Below are 12,373 nucleotides of genomic sequence, written 5' to 3' on the forward strand. Positions count from 1 at the left end.
GTCCCAACACGACACCCTCTTGTACCATAAAATGGCACTTCTCCCAATTAAGCACAAGGTGAGACTCTTGAAACTTGTTCAAAATTTTCTCCAAATTTGCCAAACAACTTTCAAAACATTTCCCAACAACCGAAAAATCATCCATAAAAACTTCCATTTCTTGTTCAACAAAATCGGAGAAAATGGATATCATAGCTCTTTGAAAAGTAAATGGTGCGTTACATAGGCCAAATGGCATCCTCCTATATGCATAGGTGCCAAATGGACAAGTGAAGGTAGTCTTTTCTTGGTCACTTGGATAGATAGAGATTTGGAAGAATCCCGAGTAGCCATCCAAGAAGCAAAAGTAGTTGTGTTGAGCTAATCTCTCCAACATTTGGTCCATGAACGGTAAAGGAAAGTGATCCTTCTGGGTGCATTTGTTCAATTTCCTATAGTCCACACACCTCCTCCACCCGGTTACCGTTTTAGTGGGAATCAATTCATTTTTATCATTTCTCACTACCGTCATTCCTTCTTTCTTGGAACCACATGAACCGGGCTTACCCACCTACTATCCGAAATAGGATAGATAATACCGGCATCAAGTAGTTTGAGGACCTCTTTCCTCACAACTTCTTTCATTATGGGGTTAAGCCTTCTTTGTGCCTCAATGGAGGAAGCATCCTCATTTTCAAGCAAAATTCTATGAGTGCACAAAGAGGGACCAATCCCTTTGAGGTCACCAATTGTGTACCCAAGGACACCCTTAAACCTTTTTAGCAAAGAAAGTAGTTTTGAGGTTTGGGTGTCATCAAGTTCACTATTTATGATGATGGGAAAAGTGGAAATATCACCAAGAAATTCATATCTCAAAGAAGGGGGAAGAGGTTTAAGTTCAACCGTAGGAGGAGGCGTGGAACTCTCCTCCTTCTTACCAACTTCTAACATTTCAAACTTGGGAGCTTTCTCATGAATCGGAGCGGAGTCCAACATCCACACATATGCAAGAGTTTCAACGTCCTTATCATCAACTTCATACCCATTAACAAGACAAGTTTCCAAAGGATCCATAGAGGAAGCTTTTGGGTCATGCTCCTCCATGGGATTCTCTAGAATGTCCACAATGCAACAAGTGTCACCTAAAGAAGGAGCTTCCATAGACTTGGTGAGTTCAAATTCCACTTTATCTTCACCCACTTGCAAAGATAACTTACCACTCTTCACATCAATCATTGCTCCACCGGTGGCAAGACAAGGTCTCCCCAAGATAATAGGCACATTGTAGTCCTCGGGCATATCCATGACAAAGAAATCACATGGTATGATTAGCTTCCCAACAACCTGTTGGAATATGTGTCCTCCGACAATAATGCGATCACGACTGTTGATCATGATGATCACATGTTTAAGTCTCATTAAAATGAATACAATTGGGAAGTAATATTGTTACTGTCAACTAGTCAACATATATCGGTAATGATTGGTGACTAGAGTTTGACACACCGTCGTGTGACGGTGGTGATCGATTGACCCCTAGGTCATACCTAAAGGGCAATACTCTTAATTGATTATTTAATTAATCGTATAATGTTACGAGTTAATTAAATTACTTGAAAATTGACGGACGATTTTGGAAGTAAAATTTACGTATCAAATTGAAATGTGATTAAATGAGATACGGTCTGAGTAATTGAATTGTATCATTACTCGGATGAAATAATTGTTTAATGTAACAATTAAATTGAATGAATTGTTATAAATACAATCAGTTGTGATTTATAAATTGGTAAAATTTTTGGCACAAGTAAATATGAAATTACTAAGTCAATTTTTGTATGTGACGTATTTTTATTAATACGTTGATTTTTAGTATGTTAAAAATACATAACAAATATATGTGACATGTGACATGTAACATATAGACAATTGACAAAAAAATAATATGGAATCCATATTAAAGAATGGGCCGAAAATTAGAAGGGTTTATACTAATTATATGTTGTTTGTAATTAGTGGAAAACACAATGATTAAAAGGAAACCTAGCCATGCAAGCCTATTGTTCCTTGTGAAGAACAATTTCTCCATGCATTGGCTCACCCTAAAGCTCCTCTTACACGGTTTTGGGGAAGCAAATGTGATCATTGTTTTTCTTTAATTTTGCCTAATAATATACTAAAGGTAGTGTATTATTTCCATTCCATTCACTCATCCAAAATCACAAGTTCTAGTGAGAAGAAAAATCCTCTCTTCTTCTCTCTTAAAAACCGAAATTTATAAGAGTTTTATAAAAGTTTTTGGTTCAATTTTCTACTAAAATTAATATTATACTAGTATTGTAATATTAATTAGATTAAGTGTTAAGCCTTGGGTATAAAGCATAGGGAGAGATCTTACACTTAGATCTTTATTCTTCCATTGGAAAAGCTCAAGAACAAGAAGAGAAAGGTGATCTCTCTTGTGCCCTAATAGCCGAAATCTACTATGTAAGGACATGATTTCTCCTCTATTTATATTATTGTTTGCATGCATAAGATCCGTAATTAATTTTATGACAAATTATTTAGACATATAGGAGTATGTTAACATGTATATGAATCTACATTTCCTTCAATCGGTATCATGAGCCACGGTTGTTTGCATGCAAATTGGTTAAAAGTTTTTCCGAGTTATATGAATAACAAAATAAAACTTGTAAAATTTGTGTTATTATGATATATCACGAAATTATTACATGCATGTTAATATTTCTGGTCCTAAAGTGTTTTAGGATATTTTGGTTAATTTTTCGGATTTTTATTGTTCATAATTTACAATAATGGCATTTAAATGTGATTTTATGAGTAAAAATGTCATTTTTGGTCTAAAAATAGCTATACTTCGAATTTTCACTTAGTTTTTGGATATGTTGTTACATATATTATTTTGAGATAACCTGTAAATTTTCATAATTTTTGGACTTGTTATGCTCGAAAAATGAATTTTTCATCATTAAATTCGGATTTAAGAGAAAAATAGGTTAATATGAGTTAAATTTCGAATCTGGTAATAGAAAATTAATATGTTGTCACATGCAATTTTACAAGATGTGTGTAAAATAATTGGCTATAAAGAAGTCTTTTAGCATGATTTATGAATTTTTGAAGAAAAATAGCATAAATAGTGACATTATTAGTGAAAAATTAATAAAACATAATCTATGACTTAGGAAAAATGTCTAATGTTGCATTTTATTATATTTTTCAGATCTAAAATTGATAAGTTAATGAAAATAATTTTTCCATGTTTTTATGATTATTTTATTAAATATCGATAAACCGCAACATTGTTTTTCCGGAAAATTTTCGAAATTTTTAACCTAAGATTTTGAACATTATGAGTGTCATGGAATTTTTCCAGAATGTTCATGAATTTAAATTTTGAATTTTGAATTTATTTGAAATTTTTCAATTTATTTGAAGTTTAATGGCTTATTTTAGTATTTTTGGTCCATTTATGAACAATTTTGTAAATAAAAGTTAATTATGGTCAAATTATTAGTGAAGACTATATTTTGAGTCCTAAGAGTTTAGGGTAATTAACTTATGCATAAATATGAGTTTATGTATTTTTGTGATTATAAAATGTTGAAATCACGCAAATCCGTAAAAACCGAGTAATATACGATATTGGCTAATTAAAAGGCGATTTAGCATAAAATTGAGCATGTTCATACATATTATAATGCTGCATTTTCTTATGATTGTCATAATTTTAATTTATGTAATTTTTGAATTATGTAATTTTTACTTAGTATGGCCTTAGATTTTAATTGGTATTTCCCGAAATGTATGGGAATATCGATTCGGTTGTAATTTTTATTGTGATCTCGTATCACCGTTTTGTAATTTAATAGATTTATTTTATTTTAGTTTCAAATGTATAATAGGAAATTATGTAATTTATTATGTAATTTTATTCATTCCGGAGTTCCAAAAGACGGATTACTTCAAGAATGGCGATACATAAAGACGGTGTTACCTCGAGATGTGTGCCACAACCGAAGTTCAAGGGACCAATGGAGTTGGTTTCCGAATATGTAATAGATTAATAGTTTTTCTATTTTAGGAAAGGCCATACTAGGATTTTTATCTTTATGCTTGCATTTTATTTTATGTCACATGCATTGCTAAATCGCCATAACTAAACATGCATCCTTATTTTATCGAGTTTATCGACCGTGTCAATTAGAATTATCGTAGTTCACCGCTTTAGTTCACTTAAAATGTGATAGATAATAAATTGACATGACCTCTCGCTAAAACTATCAATTGAGACATAGCCTTACCAAATAGTAGAAACCATGAAAACCTATTTCATGAGGGAGTGCACTCGGCTACCCCGGGGTACAAACCTTGTTACGTAGGGGAAGTGGGTGATAAATGTCTAATCCACCGAATTCATGTTGATGAGGGTTTCATCGGCTACCCCGTGCCTAAGTTAATGTGGGTTTGGATAATGGACACATTTATTCGAAATTTGGATTGAACTCAACAAAAGTAATTGATAAGGGTTTCATCGGCTACCCCGTGCCCTTATTGATGTGTTTTGGGCTATAGATAAATATTAGAGTAATTTTATCGACCAAGAGTTCTAAAAGTAGAATCGATTAAAAGGTTAATCCACCGAGTTATATTGATGAGGGTTTCATCGGCTACCCCGTGCCTAAGTCGATATGAATTTGGGTCTTGGAATCATTTATTCTAGTTGGGTAGAGGTCACTAGAAAAATGCGTAAAACTTGTTTAAATCATTCATTTTTACGAGTATAATTAAAACGACAAATGTTTTACTCCTTATATTTTGTTTTGTAGACCACTTCTTATTCATAACAAATGGCAACACCAACTCCTAATGCTACACCACTCGCTACTTCATCTTGGCTCCGATCCTTTATGGATCGATGTAAACTTGAAAAGAATGGGTCAAATTTCTCCGAGTGGGATGCCCAACTCAAATTAGCCGCCGAGGGTGACGACAAGCTTCGTTACCTTACCGAGGCCTCTCCACCCGAACCCTCCACTAGGTCCACCGCGGCCACGAGGGAAGCCTATGAGACTTACCAAAAGGAGTCCGTCGCAATGAAAAATGTATTAATATTTGCGATGGAGGCGGAACTCCAAAGGAGAGCCTTCAAAATGGGCAATGCTAATGAGATTTACTCTAAACTTGTGACCATGTTTTCACAAACTCCGCGGATCGTCCAATATGAGGCGGCCGCGGCATTCTTTGATCTCGACTTCAAAGAGGGCCAAAAGGTTAGCCCTCATGTGCTCAAACTCATGGAGCTTGTCGAGACCTTGAAAATTCAAAAGGTTGAAATCCCCAAAGAACTCGTCGTAGATAGGATTCTACACTCCTTGTCTAAAGTCAAGGCATATGTGCAATTCCGGGTGAATTTCAACATGCAAGACAAGGATGTGTCTCTTGAGGAGTTGCACAAGTTACTTGTGCAAGCCGAGAGGGACATGGGGTTAAATGTGAACCCTCCCAAGGATGTGCTTAACATAAGCACAAAGAGTAAGGGGAAGTTCAAGAAGAATGGGAGAAAGGGCAAGAAGCTAGCTCCCACATTCACCAAAGCTAAGTCTTGTGAAGCTAGCACATCCAAAGTCAAGAAGGGTCCTCTTGATAAGTGCCATTATTGTAATGGCATGGGACATTGGAAGAGGAATTGTTCCAAATACCTTGGTGATATCAAAGCTGGAAAGATCACTCCAGTAGGTAAATGACTAACCTTCTTTTATGTTTCTAAATTCAACTATGGTATTATGATGCAAAGTTGTGATAATGTATCTCCCTTTTTATTGTAAATAGGGCCTCCACCAAGCAAAGACAAGGGAAAAGAAAAACAAGCATGAGAAACCATGGAGAAGCTAAGGATAGCTTTTATGGAGCTTTGTTTTTCATTGTCTTATTTTAAGTTATGTTTTGGATTCTAGAACTTTGAGTTTCCGTGTTCGACATGGAAAAGTATTTTGGATAATGGTTTGTATTTTGGATGTTGGTGACTTGGTTTGCAACCCAAGTCACCCGTTTTATCATTTATCCTTTTAATGTTCTAAAATTCATCTTTAAATGCTTGCGTTTTGAAACATAAGATCATTCACTTAAAGGTGATCTAATAGACAATTATAATGACGGGTTTCATTATATGTCCACATGCTTAAGGCTTGTGTATGATCATTTATGAAGTGATTTTGAGTCTATGAACTCTCTTAAAGGTATGTCAATCACCAAGTACACACATGAAATCAATTAATATTAGTCTGTCTATGAGATAGTTCTCCTTATACTTCAACATCATTGATTAGTATCTCATATGCTATCTTTGAATATATAGTGTATTTATTCTAAAGATAGAGTGGGAGAAAAATGAGGACACAACACACAAGGCAAGATAAAATTGTGTACTTGTGTAAATGTAGATCTACACAAGAGAAAATGATTTGAATAAAGGTATATCTATTTACATAGTATACCAAATAGATGAGATCTATGGTCTCAAGTTAGTTCTATATAACTAATGAGACCAAGTGTAGTAATCATAAGAGTAAATTCTCAAAATAACTACACGAGGAGACCAAAAGAAGTTTTGGATAAAAATGACTAATGTAAAGTCTTAACAAGTTTTGACTAAGTTCTATATGATAAAATTTTGACCAAATAGTTTCAATCATGAGTTTTACTTAAGAGCCTAAATGAATCAAAGTAACATACTAGTTATGATCAAGATTAAGTTGCAAAGATTGATATTCCGATATATTCAATAGCCAACGTTTTAACCACGCAAATGTCATTGCTTAACCTCGCTAGGAAATGGTTAATCCTCCTTCCGAAAGAGGATTCCGAAGGACGTATTCTAAATATTGTTTATATTTGAATAATGACATTTCTACACATCATTATGACATGAGTGTGTTAGAGATTTAAAAATCTCTTTCCGTAAGGTTGAGATGAGACCACTTCAAAATAGGCTTTTTGAAAGGATATGATGGGAACATATATGGTTTTATCCTAGTAACTTGGCAAAGCAATTTATATTTATATCTTTGACAAATTTCGATTGAGAAGTCAATTTCGAAATATGTTGAATTGAGTGGGAGTTAGGAAATTCTCATGTGAAGACATGGAATTTAGTGGGAGCTATCATCCTTGAATGTATAAAACTCATTACTTATTAAAGAATGACGAGCTAATACCTTCTTTCATAAAGAAGCTTTTGAGTTTTCAATTCTGGATGAAAATGGACAATGATGAATCCAATTACATCATGGGATGTTGGATTAGTATTAAAGAGATACACATCGTATCAACATATACATAGGATATTCATATGAATGAAAATGGAATTACCATTAGCAGTCATGGTAGTTCATTGAACTTGAGAACGGTTGATCTCATGATTATCAATAACTAATGTTTCCGCCATTAGAATAATCATGTACATGTCCAATTTTGAATCATATGCATAAGAGCATGATGATTGGTTGGTGAGCCATAATAGAAACGTCATGAATTCTCAAGTAGAATCCGATGAGCGATTTCGGTGTTTGACGGAATACTCGATTATGTGACAATAGGTTGCACATATATATGAAATCCGAACACAGGTAAGGATTTATGAGAATCCTAAAACTTTCGAGCTAGAAAGAGAAATGAGAAGCCTTGGAAAGATGCTTGGTTGAATGAGAAGTTATTCAAAAACAATCTTTCCTAGTAAAGCTAGGACTTGTGAGAAGTGCTGTTTGAATAATCTTGTAAATTGTTACAAGATTCTACAAAACATATACCTAGTGCATTGTGTGTGGATGGAACACTTGATCAATACAAGTTGTATTATTCATCGCAAATTCGTTCGTTATGAGATGAGCGATAAGAAAGTTCTTTCAAATTAAAGAACCAAAACCAAGGTCGAGAACCTTGATGTGCACTTGGTAAGATTCATGCTATGAGAGAAAACATGAATGTGAAGGAAAATGCAAGTGTAAGAAGTTTGAACACATGGACACATGGAATGTTAAACTTCTATTGCAATCAATAAGTGTTTACACTTATGATAAACATCACAAGGTTGCAATATGATATTGACTACCCAAGTGTGATGTCGACATTTGTCGTATGAGTTATTCTTAACTCACCTTGTACATTGTTATATCCAAACGGGTTGTAGAGACAATTGAACCCGTTAAAGTGAACATGGATTAACATTGTTTTTGCCCATAGTTACTTAAATGAGGTGACGTCTCGAAGTGACTAGAGTGTGAGGCGATTGATGGCAAGTTCAAGTGCCATACAGTCATGTGAGATGACTAGTCGATCACATAGCAGCATCTGTTAGGAACATTTTGTCGGGCCTAATGACCGCTTATAGAGTTGTGGCAAATTTATATAGCCTGGTCGTGGCGAGAGCTACTATAGTATTCGAATGAGTCGATTCTTTTGACTAAAGACTATTCACCTAAGATGGCACAGTTTCAGATTAACTTTGATTTGTGTTACTACGACCTTCGTAAATGGGGTCAAATGGGCATATTTTGGGTTATGATGGCTGTGGCTAGTCGAAGGGAATGAGTGCGATAGGAATTGTCCACCCCTTGTCAGGGTTATAACAATATCTCAGGGCCACTCGAGGAGTAATGAATTGGAAATGCGTGGCCACGCTCGGAAAGTATCTATGACAGATAAGTCCGGTCAATCGCTTATTCTCCGGATCGAGGAAACCACTCTCGATATGATCACTTGCAAGTACGACCTGAAAGACACCTTGCTTTGAGTGGGAGATAGTAATAGGACAAGAGAATTGGTGACGACACTTGTCGAGGACAAGTGGGAGATTGTTGGAATATGTGTCCTCCGACAATAATGCGATCACGATTGTTGATCATGATGATCACATGTTTAAGTCTCATTAAAATGAATACAATTGGGAAGTAATATTGTTATGTCAATGGTCAACATATATCGGTAATGATTGGTGACTAGAGTTTGACATTATTCACGTCGTGTGACGGTGGTGATCAGTTGACCCCTAGGTCATACCTAAAGGGCAATACTCTTAATTGATTATTTAATTAATCGTATAATGTTACGAGTTAATTAAATTACTTGAAAATTGACGACGATTTTGGAAGTAAAATTTACGTATCAAATTGAAATGTGATTAAATGAGATACGGTCTGAGTAATTGAATTGTATCATTACTCGGATGAAATAATTGTTTAATGTAACAATTAAATTGAATGAATTGTTATAAATACAATCAGTTGTGATTTATAAATTGGTAAAATTTTTGGCACAAGTAAATATGAAATTACTAAGTCAATTTTTGTATGTGACGTATTTTTATTAATACGTTGATTTTTAGTATGTTAAAAATACATAACAAATATATGTGACATGTGACATGTAACATATAGACAATTGACAAAAAAATAATATGGAATCCATATTAAAGAATGGGCCGAAAATTAGAAGGGTTTATACTAATTATATGTTGTTTGTAATTAGTGGAAAACACAATGATTAAAAGGAAACCTAGCCATGCAAGCCTATTGTTCCTTGTGAAGAACAATTTCTCCATGCATTGGCTCACCCTAAAGCTCCTCTTACACGGTTTTGGGGAAGCAAATGTGATCATTGTTTTTCTTTAATTTTGCCTAATAATATACTAAAGGTAGTGTATTATTTCCATTCCATTCACTCATCCAAAATCACAAGTTCTAGTGAGAAGAAAAATCCTCTCTTCTTCTCTCTTAAAAACCGAAATTTATAAGAGTTTTATAAAAGTTTTTGGTTCAATTTTCTACTAAAATTAATATTATACTAGTATTGTAATATTAATTAGATTAAGTGTTAAGCCTTGGGTATAAAGCATAGGGAGAGATCTTACACTTAGATCTTTATTCTTCCATTGGAAAAGCTCAAGAACAAGAAGAGAAAGGTGATCTCTCTTGTGCCCTAATAGCCGAAATCTACTATGTAAGGACATGATTTCTCCTCTATTTATATTATTGTTTGCATGCATAAGATCCGTAATTAATTTTATGACAAATTATTTAGACATATAAGAGTATGTTAACATGTATATGAATCTACATTTCCTTCACAACCAAGGGTACATCTTCGATTACACCGATGAGAAATTTAACCGATCGATCGGCTAGTTGAAGTGAAACTCTAGTTGGCTTCAAATCTCCCAAATCAAGCCTCTTGAAGATTGAAAGTGGCATGAGGCTCACACTAGCCCCCAAGTCACATAATGCTCTTTTAATAGCCACTCCTTGGATAGAGCACGGAATTGAGAAGCTACCCAGATCTTCTAGCTTATTTGTAAGCTTGTTGGTGTGAGTAAGAATAGCACTACATTCCTTAGAGAGGTTGATGGTTTGCACCTCTCCATTCTTCTTTTTCAAAGTGACAAGATCCTTAAGAAACTTACCATATGATGGAATTCGGTAATCATATCAAGGAAATGAATCGTGACATTCATTCCCTTCAAGATCTCAACAAACTTCTCACATTTCTTTTCAAGCCTAGGCCTTGCAAGCCTTTGTGGAAAGGGTACCGGTGCTACATACTCCCTTGGTGGTGGAGTACATTCTTTGGCTTTAGTTGTAATTGGTTCATCTTGCTTTGGAGGATCAACCATCTCCACCTCCTTTGACTTCTCCACCCTAATTTCACCTTCTTCCACAACTTCAACCGGGTGCTCTTTCACTTCTTCACTAGACACCCTCTTCCTTTTCCACTTAGGAGATTTCTCAACCTCCTCCAATTGCCTTCCACTCCTCAAAAATACCGCGTTCATCTCCCTTAATTAACCGTATTACCCGGAAATTTCCCCGGATTTTGAGCCAATTGACTCAATTGTTGAGAAATTTGGGCTACATGAGTTTCCGTAGCTTTTTGGGATGCTCTTATTTCATCATTAACCCGGCTTTGTGAGGTAATGTGGTTGTCAAGCTTTGAGCCGGCTTTTTGGTTTGATATCACCAATTGCTCAAAAGCTTGCTCCCAAGAGGGTTTTTGAGGGGTTTGAAAGTTTTGGTTTTGAGGTTGGTTGAAGTTTTGTCCCTTGAAACCCCCAAATGGTTGTTGGTTTTGAGTGATAAATTGTTTTCCTTGGAAGCCGGGTGGGATTTGTCTTTGGAATTGAGAGTTTTGATTGAACCTTTGTTGTTGCGTTGAGGAAGTGGTTGGGTTTTGAATGTTTTGTGAAGCATAAGACAAAAAAGGGTGAGTTCTTTTTCCATTACCAAATTGGTTGTTGTTATTGTTGAACCCTTGCCTTGCACTTGTGGATTCCCAAACTCCATTTGCTTGCTCATAGCATTTCTCTTGGGGGGGTGCAATCAAGGGACACCCAATTGGAGTGTGCCCTTGTTCCCCACACAACTCAAAAGACAAGACTTGCCTCATATCGGAGCTTGAATGTTTTGAATTTAGCAAAGCAACTTGTTGGGTAAGTTCATTTAGCATCCCCTTAACCTCCACATTCAAAACCGCGTTAGAACCCTTGTTCTTGCCTTTTCTCAATTGTCTATCACTTTCCCATTCCATAGTTCGTGAGGCCATCTCCTCAATTAGCTCATTTGCCGCTTTATGCCCCAAAATGTCTAAGGCACCTTTTCCCAACCCCGCATCTAATGAAAGCTGAAGGTCTTGGGTCAACCCTTTGTAAAAATTGTTCACTAGCTCGGCCTCGGAGATGCCATGGTGGGGGCATAACCGTTGGAGTCTCTTATACCTCTCCCATGCCTCATATAAGGTCTCATCCTCTTCTTGAATAAAACTTTTTAGTTCACTCTTGACCTTTGCCGTTCTTGAGGGTGGGAAATACTTATTCAAAAATGCCGAAGCCAACTCATCCCATGTCTTGAAGGAATCCGGGTCACAATTCGTTAACCAATCCTTGGCCGAACCCCTAAGTGAACGGGGGAACAACCTAAGGCGTCCGCATCATCGGAGACCCCATTCGCCTTGTACATATCACAATTTTCAAGGAACTCATTTAAATGATCATTTGGGTTCTCCAAGGGACCTCCTCCAAATTGGTTGTCTTGAACAAGGTTGAGCAAGGCATTTTTTATCTCAAAGTTATTAGCTTGAATTCTTGGCCTTTGGATGCTTGGGTTTACTATGTGCTTAGGAGCCATAGTCTCTCTTATCGGAACCGGATCACCCATGATATTAGATTCTTCTACTATCACTCCAAAAGGATTCTCGAACACTTCAATTGTTTCTTGTTGATTACCTTCTTCTACCGGTGGTGTGTCTAGAAAACCCCTTCTTCTTAGAGAATTAAGTCTTCTTGCCGTAGCTTCAATTTCAAGATCAAGTGGATATGTTGGTT

The 12,373-nt window shown here is 35.7% G+C and overlaps 1 non-coding gene across 1 annotated transcript; it reads left to right on the forward strand.

Annotated features, from left to right (window-relative positions):
* The first annotated feature begins 11,728 nt into the window (after positions 1–11,728).
* On the forward strand, positions 11,729–11,835 carry LOC141624693 (small nucleolar RNA R71). Its single transcript, XR_012534498.1, has one exon. It is a non-coding gene; the product is annotated as a small nucleolar RNA R71 (small nucleolar RNA).
* Positions 11,836–12,373: the final 538 nt, after the last annotated feature.

This window comes from Silene latifolia, chromosome X (assembly GCF_048544455.1).
Source record: "Silene latifolia isolate original U9 population chromosome X, ASM4854445v1, whole genome shotgun sequence".
Lineage (NCBI taxonomy): Eukaryota > Viridiplantae > Streptophyta > Magnoliopsida > Caryophyllales > Caryophyllaceae > Silene > Silene latifolia.